Source organism: Puma concolor, chromosome B3 (genome assembly GCF_028749965.1).
Source record: "Puma concolor isolate L17-30 chromosome B3, mPumCon1.1.hap2, whole genome shotgun sequence".
In the NCBI taxonomy this organism is placed as follows: Eukaryota; Metazoa; Chordata; class Mammalia; order Carnivora; family Felidae; genus Puma; species Puma concolor.
In genome coordinates this window covers 64,784,652-64,797,705 of record NC_141672.1, presented here as the reverse complement: position 1 = coordinate 64,797,705, position 13,054 = coordinate 64,784,652, and the positions used below count along the sequence as shown (strand labels likewise).

At 43.9% G+C, this 13,054-nt stretch overlaps 1 long non-coding RNA gene across 1 annotated transcript; it reads left to right on the top strand.

Moving 5' to 3' along the window:
• Positions 1–2,559: 2,559 nt before the first annotated feature.
• Positions 2,560–11,987, top strand: LOC147580025 (uncharacterized). The gene is made up of 3 exons (XR_015252441.1): positions 2,560–3,540; positions 3,628–3,713; positions 11,242–11,987. It is a non-coding gene; the product is annotated as an uncharacterized LOC147580025 (long non-coding RNA).
• Positions 11,988–13,054: the final 1,067 nt, after the last annotated feature.

Genomic DNA, 13,054 nt, shown 5'->3' with positions numbered 1-13,054 from the left:
AACAGCCTTGCTTTACTCTTGTAAATTACGCTTCATACTCTTGTAAATTAGGCTTCAACAATTAAGGAAACAAAAATTCAAAGAAAAGAGCATCAGAGGCAGGGTCAAGGAGATCCACTGGTTGCAACTTAATGGCAGAAAGTCTAAAATAGTCACCCCATCCGGGAACTATTTCTTTGTTCTGTTCCCAGGTGATGATAAAACGATGTGATCGGCTATAAAAACTCTGTACCCCGGCTGTTGGAGGCCGCACTCTGATCAAAAGTGTTGGTCCCGATCGGTCGACCTTGCCTCTCATTGCAATAAAATTTGTTGTGACTGTCACTGGTGCCCATAGCATTCTGTTTCAGGAGTCGTGTGGATGCAACAGGGCCTAGTGCTTACTTAAAAAAATAAAAATTGGGGCACCTGGGTGGCTCAGGTGGTTAAGCATCCGACTTTGGCTCAGGTCATGATCTCGAGGTTTGTGAGTTCAAGTCCCACGTTGGCCTCTGTGCAGACAGCTCGGAGCCTGCCTCAGATTCTGTGTGTGTGTCTCTCTCTCTGCCCCTCCTCCACTCTCTCTGTCTCCTCTCAAAAATAAAATTTAAAACTGTTTAATAAATAAAAACTCTATATATAAACTTCTGATACAGTAGACTCTAGAACTTTTTTTTTTATGATTTTGGTATATTCATTCCAGTAAAATGCCTACAAAACATAAAGTAAAACCCCCAAATAACAGTTTATGTAGCTAAAGGATGCCTAATTTGGTCTATATAAGTCTCTTAAGGGTGAGCAAGATATAAAACCAGGATATGCTTTATATTAAGGCAACTCAAATTTCCTTTTGTTTTCTTTTTTAATGTTTATTTATTTATTTTTGAGAGTCGGGGATAGCGGCAGAGAGAGAGGGTGACAGAGAATCCCAGCAGGCCCCACACTGTCAGCACAGAGACACACACTGGGCTCGAACCCACCAACCACAAGATCATGACCTCACCTGAAATCAAGAATCAGTCACTCAACCAACTGAGCCACCCAGGGAACCCAAATTTCCTTTTGGAAGTCTATGTATGTGCAAGACTAAAACTCTTACTATCCAAAACATGTTTAACAGAAACATCTGAAAAAACACTGAAAACTTAGTGGCCCATATTCCAAATTTAGTGTTGATTTGTGCATCAGTATATATTATACAGAAAATTCCCATATGATCAGTGGTGATTTGAACACCAGCTTTTCATTCCTTATCAAATTATAAATAGGCCTTGGGGCACCTGGCTGACTTTGTCTATAGAACATGCAACTCTTGATTTCAGGGTCATGAGTTCAAGCCCCACATTGGGTGTAGAGATTACTTAAAAAATAAAGTCTTTATGGGGTGCCTGGGTGGCTCAGTCGGTTAAGCGTCTGACTTCAGCTCAGGTCAGGAACTCAAGGTTTGTGAGTTCAAGCCCCAAGTGCAGCTCTAAGCTCATAGCTCAGAGCCTGTTTCAGATTCTGTGTCTCCCACTTTCTTTTCCTCCCCCACAAAACTCACTCTCTCTCTCTCTCACTCACAAATAAAGATTAAGATTTTTTAAAATTTTTCAATAAAATAAAATAAAATACAATCTTTAGAGGTATCTGGGTGGCTCATTTGGGTAAAAGTCCACTCTTGGCTTTAGCTCAAGTCATGATCTCACCGTTCATGAGTTCAAGCCCCGCATGATCCTGCGGAGCCTCCTTGGGATTCTCTCTTCCCCCTCTCTCTCTGCCCCACCCCCTCTCACTCTCTGTCTCTCTAAAAATAAATAAGGTTAATTTTTTTTTATTTTTTTTATTTTTTTAACGTTTATTTATTTTTGAGACAGAGAGAGACAGAGCATGAACGGGGGAGGGTCAGAAAGAGGGAGACACAGAATCTGAAACAGGCTCCAGGCTCTGAGCTGTCAGCACAGAGTCCAACGCGGGGCTCGAACTCACAGACCACAAGATCATGACCTGAGGCGAAGCCGGCCGCTTAACCGACTGAGCCACCCAGGCGCCCCTTTTTTTTTAATTTTTAAACATTTATTTATTTTTGAGAGACATAGAGAGATAGAGCACAAGTAGGGGAGGAGCAGAGAGAGAGAGAGACACAGAATCCAAAGCAGGCTCCAGGCTCTGAGCTGCCAGCACAGACCCCGACACGGGGCTCAAACTCACAGACCGCGAGATCATGACCTGAGCCAAATTCGGCCCCTCAACCAACTGAGCCACCCAGGCTCCCTCCCCTTTTTTTTGAAATTTTTATTTATTTTTGAGAGCGAGAGACAGAGCACGAGTGGGGGAGGAACAGAGAGAGCGAGACACAGAATCTGAAGCAGGCTCCAGGCTCTGAGCTGTCAGCACAGAGCCGACGCAGGGTTCGAACTCAGGAACCATGAGATCATGCCCTGAGCCCAAGTCGGAAGCTTAACCAACTGACCCACCCAGGACCCCTAAAAATATATTTTTAAATAAATACATAAAATCTTTACAAAACAAAATAAAACCACAGCGTGATACCACTTCACACCACCAGGTGGCTTGAATCAAAAAGATAAGCGTTGCCAAGGATGTGGAGAAATTGGGACACTCATACAGCGTCTGCAGAAATGTAAAATGGCGCAGCCACTTTGGAAAACAGTCTGGCAGTTTCTCAAAAGGTTGAACATAGAATTACCGAGTGACCCAGCAATTCCACCCCTAAGTAATGAGATAGAAAGAGAAAGGAAGACATGGTCACACACAGACTTCTACACAAATGTTCATAACAGCATTATTCATAATAGGCAGAGTGTGGAAACAAACAAATGTCTCTCCACTGGTGAACGGACACATCCATGTGGTGTGTCTGTCCTTACGGCGAAACATTATTTAGCAGTCAAGTGGAATGAAGTACTGATTCAGTTATAACATGAATGAACTCGAAACTGTATGCTGTGTGAAGAAAGCCAGACAGAAAAGGCCACATATTACGTGATTCCATTTTTTTTTTCATGGCACGCCCAGAATAGGCAAATCTATAGAGACAGAAAGCAGATCAACGGTTGTCTAGGGTTGGGGGGTGGCAAGGAGGAAATGAAGAGTGACTGCTGATGGATGTGGGGTTTCTTTTTGATCGACAAAAATGCTCCAAAATTGATGGTGGCGATGGTTATACAACTCTGCCAGCACACTAAAAACCCGTGAATTGTGCACTTGGAACGAGGTGTCTGTGTGTGAATTACATCTCCAGAAAGCCGTTATAAAGACCATTTGGAGGGTGACTGGCATGTGATCTTCATGGCGTAAGCGTTAGCTCTGACGATGATGGGGGCAGTGGGGTGGTGGTGGTTGCCCGTAACTGTTCGAAACACGCAGCGTGCCTTACTGTGAAGCATTCTGTTGTATAGGATCTCCTCTATCGAAGATCTAGGTCACTAGTGGATTATGAAAATGCTAACAAAGCACTGGATAAAGCAAGAGCGAAAAATAAAGATGTTCTTCAGGCTGAGACATCCCAACAATTATGTTGTCAGAAATTTGAAAAAATATCTGAATCTGCAAAACAAGGTACTGTTATATTAACCTTTAATTATACGGTATACCTTCAACTATTATGTGAATTAAATAGTTAATCCTAATTTCTTTTGTTCACAGAACTTATAGATTTTAAGACGAGAAGAGTTGCCGCATTCAGAAAAAATTTAGTGGAACTGGCAGAGTTAGAACTGAAGCATGCAAAGGTTAGTGTCCTAGTCAAGGTTTAATAGTTTACGTGACTTATAATTTAGAAATGAGTCAGTCTTGGGGCACCTGGGTCCTCACGATTGGTGAGTTTCAAGTCCCACGTTAGGCTGTGCGGGGGGGGCCCCCCCCCCCTTCAGATCCTCCGTCCCCGGTCTGTGCCCTTCCCCCCCCAAAAGTAAAAAATAAACATTAAAAAGAAAAGGGAGGGAGGGAGAGAGAGAGAGAGAGAAAGATAGAAAGAAAGAAAGAGAGAGAGAGAAAGAAAGAAAAGAAAGAAATGAATGAATGAATGAATGAATGAATTATGGGGTGCCTGGCCGGCTCATTCGGTGGAGCATGTGACCCTTGATCTCCTGGATGTGAGTTTGAGCCCCACGTTGGGTGTTGGGTGTAGAGATTACTTAAAAAAAAAAAAAAAGAAAGAGAGGAAGGCAGGGAGGAAGGCAGGAGTCAGTTATGGAATTGATAATAATCCTTTAATGACAGTTTCTTTCTGGAGGGATATTGGAAGAGCCATTCCTGGATTAGAATGAATTATAATTGGAACGCTAATTTTTGAAGATCATTTTAGTACTTCAGAATAATTTAATGTTAGTAAATAAATATCCTTCGCCCAGCGTTTTTTCTAGTGTTTGTTTCCTCCAGACTCAGCCCTTTCTTGTAGTTAAGATAAAGCTTGGCCCAAGCCTTCTAATGAGGTTAGAACTAGAGAATCTTAGAATTGCGAGCGAACTTAAAGATCATCTAATTCAAGCAAGAATAATACGTACAATTTCTCTAAGCGGTCAGCTCTGCAAGACCCTAGTACCTAATATGGAAACCAGTATCATTTGTGACTGCTTAAAAAAGATAAATCTATCTTTAATAAAAACTTCTTTAAAAATTTAATATTTGCTGGCTTCAGTCAGAAGGACTGAAAGTAAAAATATATTCAAAATTCCCCAAATTAGAAGTATTAAAGAAATTTAAATAAACTTGTTAGTGTTTTTTTTTTGTTTGTTTGTTTGTTTTTTTAATATATTTATAGTATTTGCGCTTCGAAAGCCATTAAAAAGCTTGAAACTCTACTGAGACGTTCGGGACACTCCATAACGCACAGAAAGCTGCTTCTGTGTCACTTTGACAAATTGGTCAGAGTTTTGTCACGTGAAATAAGAAAGATAAATTTGACGGATGCCTGGGTGGCTCTGTCGTTTGAGGGTCCGACTCTTGGTTTCGGTCAGGTCATGGTCTCACAGTTTGTCAGCTGGAGGAGCCCTGCGTCCAACTCTGCGTGGAGTCTGCTTGGGGTTCTCTCTCTCCCTGCCCCTCCCCACTCGTGCACTCGCTGGCTCACTCTCTCTCTCTCTCTCTCTCTCTCTCTCAAACTCTCAAAATAAATGGGTTGGCTTTAAAAAAAGAAAGAAAAATGAATTTAATTTCTCCCACAGAAACATTTGGATATATTACCCTCAAATATTTGATTATATTCTCTCCTACAAGCTAGACATCTTTGAGCTAAATATATTTTATCCCATACATTTCAATAAGCTTTTTATATTATTACACTAGGTCATTGCTGTTTTCAAATATTGCATGCAGGGGCCCCTTGGTGGCTCAATTGGGTAAGCCTCTGTCTTTGGCTCAGGTCACGATCTCACGAGCTCACCATCTCACAGTTGGTGAGTTCGAGCCCGACGTCGGGCTCTGTGCTGACAGCTCAGAGCCTGGAATTGCTTCGGATTCTGTGTCTCCCTCTTTTCTCTCTCCGCCCCTCCCCTGCTCATGCTCTGTCTCTCTCCGTCTCTATGTCTCTCTCTCTCTCTCTCTCTCTCTCTCTCTCTCTTTCTCAAAAAAAATAAATAAGTACATAAACATTAAAATTTTTTTTAAATATTGCACCCAGAAATGGAAACACCTTTCCATACGTGGACTTATTATTGTACACGTTTCTTCTTACGGCAGTTTTAGAGGCATAAGGGTTTTTTGTGTTTTTTCTTTTTTTTCTTTTTCTTTTTGCTTTTCGCATAAGGGTTTGTTTTTTCGTTTTTTGGTTCTTTTGTGTTTTGTTTTGTTTTGTTTAGCGCCATCTTACACCAGCTTGATTTGGCTTATAATCACACATCTTCTCCTCGTTCTCCTCCTCCTTCTTGGTCTGTTTTCGAGCCTCCAACCTATCGTTGTGTGTTTAATTCTTTGTAGGAATAGTTTTCATTTTTGTGGTAAAAAACACATAAATGTACCGTCTTACCCACTTTGAAAGTGTGCGGTTCAGCCTCGTTAAGTATATTCACATTGTCGTGCAACAGGTCTCTAGAACTTTTCATGTACGGAGCATTTAATTTTTAAAATGAAGTTGCAGGCCACAGTTATGTCTGTCAAATTGTAGCTTGCTAGTTGTAGCCCAGCGTGAGATCTTTTGGAAACTTCGATTTGATCATATAGTAGTTGACTAGGAGAGTGGTGATTACTCCCGAGTGATGGACATTTGTAGTTTGTATGAACTTCCCTTTTATGTCGTCATCTAAGTTTTACTTTAAAAGATTGATCGGGACCAAAGGAGTCAACGTTGGTTCATCTAACCGGATAAGTGCACGGTACCCAAAAAGGCTGAATTTTTAGTTCCCTTCCTTTCTTTCTGTACTAATTGATATTAAGTTCTTAATGAGTATTCTTTGGCGATGGCTATTTGGGTAGCTAGGAATTCACCTATTTATACTATCATCAACCGTTTCCATTTTATCTGTGATGGATACAAGAAGTATCCAATTCCTCATTACAATGAAGCTATATGTTACGGATTTCCCGGTCTAATCACCCTCTCAAAAGAAAATATTTCGGGGCGCCTGGGTGGCGCAGTCGGTTAAGCGTCCGACTTCAGCCAGGTCACGATCTCGCGGTCCGTGAGTTCGAGCCCCGCGTCGGGCTCTGGGCTGATGGCTCAGAGCCTGGAGCCTGTTTCCGATTCTGTGTCTCCCTCTCTCTCTGCCCCTCCCCCGTTCATGCTCTGTCTCTCTCTGTCCCAAAAATAAATAAACGTTGAAAAAAAAAGAAAATATTTCGATAAGGTTGGCACGATTTATTGTTACTGCACCCGTGTTGGTTTCTAATGTTCACTATGTTTGTTCTTTGTAAGGAGGTTACAGAATCTCTTCAGGATTTTGTTAATAGGTTTAAGGAAGGATTAGCAAATTACAGCCTGTCTGTTTTTGTGTAGCCTGTGAGCCAAGAATGGCGTTGGTTTTGAGAGGGAGGGAGAGAGAGATAGAGCACGAGCAGGGAAGGGGCAGAGAGAGAGAGGGAGAGAGAGAGGTAGAGAGAGAGAAAGAACACCAAGCAGGCTCCTCACTGTCAGCGTGAAGCCCGATGCAGGGCTTGAACTCCCTAACCGCCAGACCATGACCTGAGCCGAAACCCAAGAGTCAGACACCTACCCGAAAGAGCCACCCAGGTGTCTCTCCGGGTGTCCCGGAGAGAGAGTATGTTAAGCAGGCTCCACGCCCAGTGCAGAATCCCAGGCGGGGCTGATCTCACGACCAACCGTGAGATCATGACCTGAGCCGAAATCGAGAGTCGGACGACGCTTGACCGGCTGAGCCACCCAGGTGCCCCTCAGTGGTTCTTTGAAAAAAGGCGAAAGAATAGTATTTCGTGACACGTGATAATTACGCGAAATTTAGATTTCATCTGTAAGTGAAGTTTTACTGGAATACAGCCAAGCTCGTTCCTTTGTGCTCCGTCTGTGGTTGCTTTCATACTACTACAGCAAAACAGAGACCACATGTCTCTCAAAGTCTAAAACGTTTACTACGTGTTTAAGCCCTTTACAGAAAGTTTGCTGACCCTTACTGTATAGATGGTTGTCAGGCTCTGGTTTCCAGATTTCTGTGCTTTTCAGGTCCTTTCTGAAATGTGTTCTCTGATGGGTCTTCTGCTCCGGTGGCTCTCTCAACTAGAGGCAGTTTTGCCTCCCGGGAGACATTTAGCAATTTCTGGAGACGTGTCTGGTAGTCACAACGGAGGATGGGTGGGTTTACGACCGGTATGTAGGGCGCAGAGGGCAGGAATGCTGCTAAACTTTTGACAGGGCACAGGAGAGCCCCCATTAGAAAGGATTCGACAGCCCCAAATACGTCAAGTGTGCCGAGACTGAGGGACACGGAGACTGGATGGCTCAGTCGGTGGAGCGTGCAACTCGTGTTCTCAGGGTTGTAGGTCCGAGCCCCACGTCGGGTGTAGAGATGACTTTAAAAATAAAATCGTTCAGGGGCGCCTGGGTGGTTCAGTCAGTCAGGCATCCGCCTCTTGACCTACCTAAGAAAATGATAATAAATTTTAAAAATAATGATAAAATAAAATCTTCTTTTAAATGGGGGGTAGGGTGGGTGGTGCCTGGCTGGCTCGGTCGGAAGAGCGTGTGACTCTCGATCTCGGAGTCGCCAGTTCAAGCCCCACGTTGGGTGTAGAGAGATTACTTTAATAAACAAAACTTGGGGCGCCTGGGTGGCTCAGTCAGTGAAGCGTCTGACTCTTGGTTTCCGTTCATGTCATGATCTCACGGGTTTGTGAGTTCGAGCCCCGTGTCCAGCTCTGCACTGATAACCGTGGAGCGTGCTTGGGATTCTCTCTCTCTCTCTCTCTCTCTCTCTCTCTCTCTCTCTCTCTCTCTGTCTCTCTCTCAAAAATAAAATAAAATAAAATAAAATAAACATTTAAAAAAATAATAAATAAGGCTTAAAAAAAAAAAAAAAAAAAAACCGCCGAGGTTGAGAAACCCTGCCCTCTCGTCTGAGGTTTCTTGATGATTTTGCAAATCTGAACAAAGTCCCATTTTGGTCCCAGAATCCATATAAGTTATTCCAAAGAGATTAGACATTGGTTAAATTTACATCCAGATGGTTTACAAGTACTTTGGATTTCACTCATTATAACCGGGATATGTCTTGCCATGTATTGGAACCTGGTTATAACAGAAAATTAGGTCATTTGGTCACTTTTGTGTCCTTGAAGACAGTCTCAGATACTTTATTAATGAAGCATAGAATGTATGATAAAGGCAGTGAAAAAAAAAAAAGGTGATGCTACTGCTGCCTATGAGGGCGTGGAGTCCTCGTGCTGGTGGGTAAGTGTGGGTCAGGGCACACCCTTCTGGAGGGCGTTGGCAGTGTGTCAAGTGCAGGATGTGTATCCTTGGACTTCATCCCACTGGAGGGATATACCTTTAAGAAGATCATGTCAGAAATACAGACAGGCTCAGAATCCATCGTTCTACTGGCACAACATGGACAGTTACTGGGGCACTTGAAATTCTTAAAGCTTTATGTTCCCCCAATTTCAGGCGCTCAGTAAAGTTGCAAGAAAAGTACAAAGAATCCCTGGATAGTTGTCACTAGAGTCCTCAAATGTGCATATTGTCATGTTCGCTCTGTCCTCCCCTCCCCCTCTTCCTCCCTCCCTCTTTACTTTTCCTCTTTACACAGTACACACACACCCCACACCCCTACCCTTATACATACCTGTTTTTGTCTTAAACCATTTAGGTTGCAGCTAGGAAGTCTCTTGGCTCTTAAACACTTCAGTGTCGATTTCCTAACACCAAATAATTCTCTTGAGTACTTGGAGCAATTACAAAGATCAGGAAATTACTATGGATACAGTACTATTATCTAATCCACAGACTTTTATGCCACCAGTTGTCTAACAATGAATAATGTCTTTAGTGGCAAAAGGATACTCAAGATAATACATGACATTCGGCGCACAGGTCTTTTTATTTATTTTTTAAGTTTATGTATTTATTTTGAGAGAGCGAGCGAGAGAGAGCGCGAGCGCACACGTGGGAGAAGGGGAGAGGCAGAGCGAGCGAGCGAGCGAGCTAGCGAGAGAGAGAGAGAGAGAGAGAGAGAGAGAGAGAGAGGGAGAGAGAGGGAGAATCCCAAGGCAGGCTCCTGCGCTGTCAGTGCAGAGCCCGGGGCGCAGGGTGGGGTGGGGGAGGGCTCCAACTCACCAAACCGAGACCGTGAGATTGTGACCTGAGCAGAAACCGAGAGTCGGACACTTAACCGACAGAGCCACCAGGCGTGACTTTTCGTTTTTCTCGGGATGAGCTCTACACCCGCTGTAGGGCTTGAATTCACGACCCCCAGGATCGAGAGAGTCGAGAGTCGCGCGCTCTACCAACTGGGCCAGCCAGGTACCCTCCCCGCCCCGCACCCCCCCCCCCCCCCCCCCGCACGTGTCGTTTTAGACTTCCTGAACCCGGAAAGTTCCTGAGTCTTTGTATTTCATAACATTGGACACTGAAAAGCACAGGTCTGTAAAATGTCCCTCTCTTTGGGTTCGTCTAGTTATTGAGTTTAGATTCCCCACCTGTGGCGGGAATCGCCCAGAAGTGGTGCTCGGACCTTCTGGTTGTTGCATCCTTTCAGGAGGTACATGCTGTTGATGAGTTGCCTCGCTGGCAATGTCTGACTTTGATCATTTGGTTCAAGTGATGATGTCTGCAGGTTTCTCAGTGGCCAAGTTACTATTTTACACTTTGAAATGAAGAAGTATTCTGCGGGGAGATACTTGGGACTGTGTAAATACCCCATCGCTTACCCAGCACTGTCCCACAGAATTTTGTGTGATGATGGAAGTATCCTGTCATCAGCACTGTCTGGTACGGTAGCCACTAAGTAGCCACACGTGGCCGTCAAACGCCTACACTTGAAATGTGGGTGGTGCAACTGAGAAACTGAGTTTTTATTTAACTACTATTAACAGAAATTTAAATTTTCCATTGCCGCACGTACCTAATGGCTACGGTATTGGCATTTCAGCCTTATGCTCAAAGCCACCGTTCATGACTTTTGCCTCCGTCGATTATTGTGGTGGCTGCCAGACGGTCACTTTTCTAATCCCATCGTTTTAGTTGGCTTTCTGCTTACTGGAAGGAAGAGGTTTTCCTTTACCCCATGTGTTTATCGGTGTAATCCATATATGCTTACATTTGTCCGGACACGTGTCTGAATTTGGATGCCAGCGCCCATGTTTTACAAATGGGTACGTAGGCCTGTCTGAATGTTACAGAATGCCGTTGTACGGGAACTTACGGCTATGTGTATAAAAACTGGTATCACTCACTACTTTAGTCCTGAAAGCGTACGTTATAATTTAATATGCCTCTACCCTAATACACAGATTTTAACGGCTAGAGGAAAGGGATAAGAACCGGTCTTGCAAAACGTCCGGTAGTTTGACTTGGACACACAGGGCATGTTTCATCCCTCATTAGAATCATGCCGAGTGATTCAACACCATAATACTGACCTAGACGGACATGTCCTGAAGAAATCTGGTGTGTGGAAAACCTTGTACGTGAAACAGAGGATACGGTTTTATGTCTTTAAACCCGTACGTGTGTGGATAGTGAGTAGCTGTTTCCGGAGTTCTGTTGTCTTAATAAAGGTGGCGTTAGTTACGGGATTCCCAGCGCTGTTATATTTTCACTGCAACTCTTCCAGGCTGTCTGCACTTCATGATTTATTTTCCCTTCCTTTTTAGGGTAACCTACAGTTGCTGCAGAACTGCTTGGCAGTGTTAAATGGAGACACATAAGCCACACTCCGCCTTTGGTTAAAAAGGGCTGCCTTCCTTCAGATTTTATTTTTGTTTTCTTAATGAGATTAGGCATTTACTGCTCACCGGAAACAAAAGAAACAGCTGACCAAGTGCATCTACTCTCCTTTTTTTCTGAGAAGCCATGGAGCGGTGCCGTCCACGGGTTTTGCGGGTCCGTCCGTCTGTGTGGTGGAACGCTGCCCTCCTGCAGCTCCCCGTGTGCTGCCTGGGACGGTTGTCCATCACCGTGCGCTCCTCCTCTTCCGAAGCCCAGCGTTCAGTCCTTTTTTAAGTAGCCTCTGTAACTGTCTTTATTTTCTGAATAGCGTTCCTTATGGCTGCCAATCTTATTTCCCTTTAAGTAATTTCTGATGTTTAACCCTTTCAAAGATGCATTGTTCAGACAAGATAAAGGTTGCCATTACCTTTTGTTTTCTTTTGGTGTTTTTGTTATGTTTTGTTTTGTTTTTTTAAAAACATTGTATGCCACCTTAGTTCATCCATGTATCCTGGTAAAAGCATCTTAATCAGACTTATTTTTAATTAATGAACATTTCTTAGAAGTTTTGGGACAGACTTTATGTAATCTTTGTAAGTATGATTTCTGATGAAAAGCGACTGCATTAGTATGTTTGCCTTAAACTTGTAGACTAAACCGACTATTGTCAAATAAACCGTGGTAACAGTGATAGTTTTTAACTCTGTGGTCATTGTATCACTCTAAAATTTGGAGTAGCTATAATCAATCTACTCCTTCGTTATGCTTTACAGTGCAGGTCTTCTCTCTTTTTTCTCTGAAAATGGCACGTTGAACCAGGTTCACCAATCCCCTTACGAAAGAATGAACTGCTTCTCTGTGTGCTCTGAGCCTTTCCTGGAAGATGGAATTGGGCAGAGGCAGGTTCGAAACAGCTGTTTCTAAAATACAGGAGGCAGACAGAATGGTCCGTCTGTGATGGTTTCCTGAATTCCATCCCTCGCCGGGCCAGTTAACCCTGCGACACGCCATCGAGCCACTTGATAGTTCTACTAGTGTACGGATTGGTATGGAGAGAGAAAGAGTGCTGTAAGGAACAGCCCTCGTGGGGGTGGGAACTGGAATATTTGGAATGGAAGGCTCCAAAAAGGATACTAGTTACAATACAAATATGATTGGCCTTTTTAATGTGAATTATCGCCACGTCATTTCTAATTTAAAATTCGATTGTGTGGTTTGGTTTTTTTCACTAACTTTTCTTCCAGTTGGAAACCACAGGTATTTGGGTTGGTCACCTTGTAGGTGGGTTCCTCGTTTACATTTTCCCCACCCCTGGTCTAGGTCTTCTGAGTAGTCACCATGATCCCAGCCTTGCTCTCCAGCATGTTCTCTTGCCTTACTGGTGTGCTGGTTCACGTTTCTCTCTTTCACTGGCGTTGTTCCCTGGTTATTCCCTGATGTCGTTTGTACTACCCCCCCCCCCCCCCCCCGGTTGCCTGAGAAATCTGTGTTTGGTCCTCCTGTCCGTCCCCTTCACTGGTGAGAAGACGCCCACGCGATGCTCACCAGTGGATGAACGGGACAGAGAGCCCTGGCTTCGGGACTCGGGTGCAGTCCCTTCGCCGGCTGCCCTTGTGGCCTAGGCAGGTTTGGTTCGCTTGACCTCTGTCTGCCTCAGTTTCTCCACTACAAAGGACATACTGACCTACCTACCTCACAGGGGTGTTGTGAGGATTAATAAACATTGGTACAGTGCTTTGAAAACGTGAAGGTGCTGTG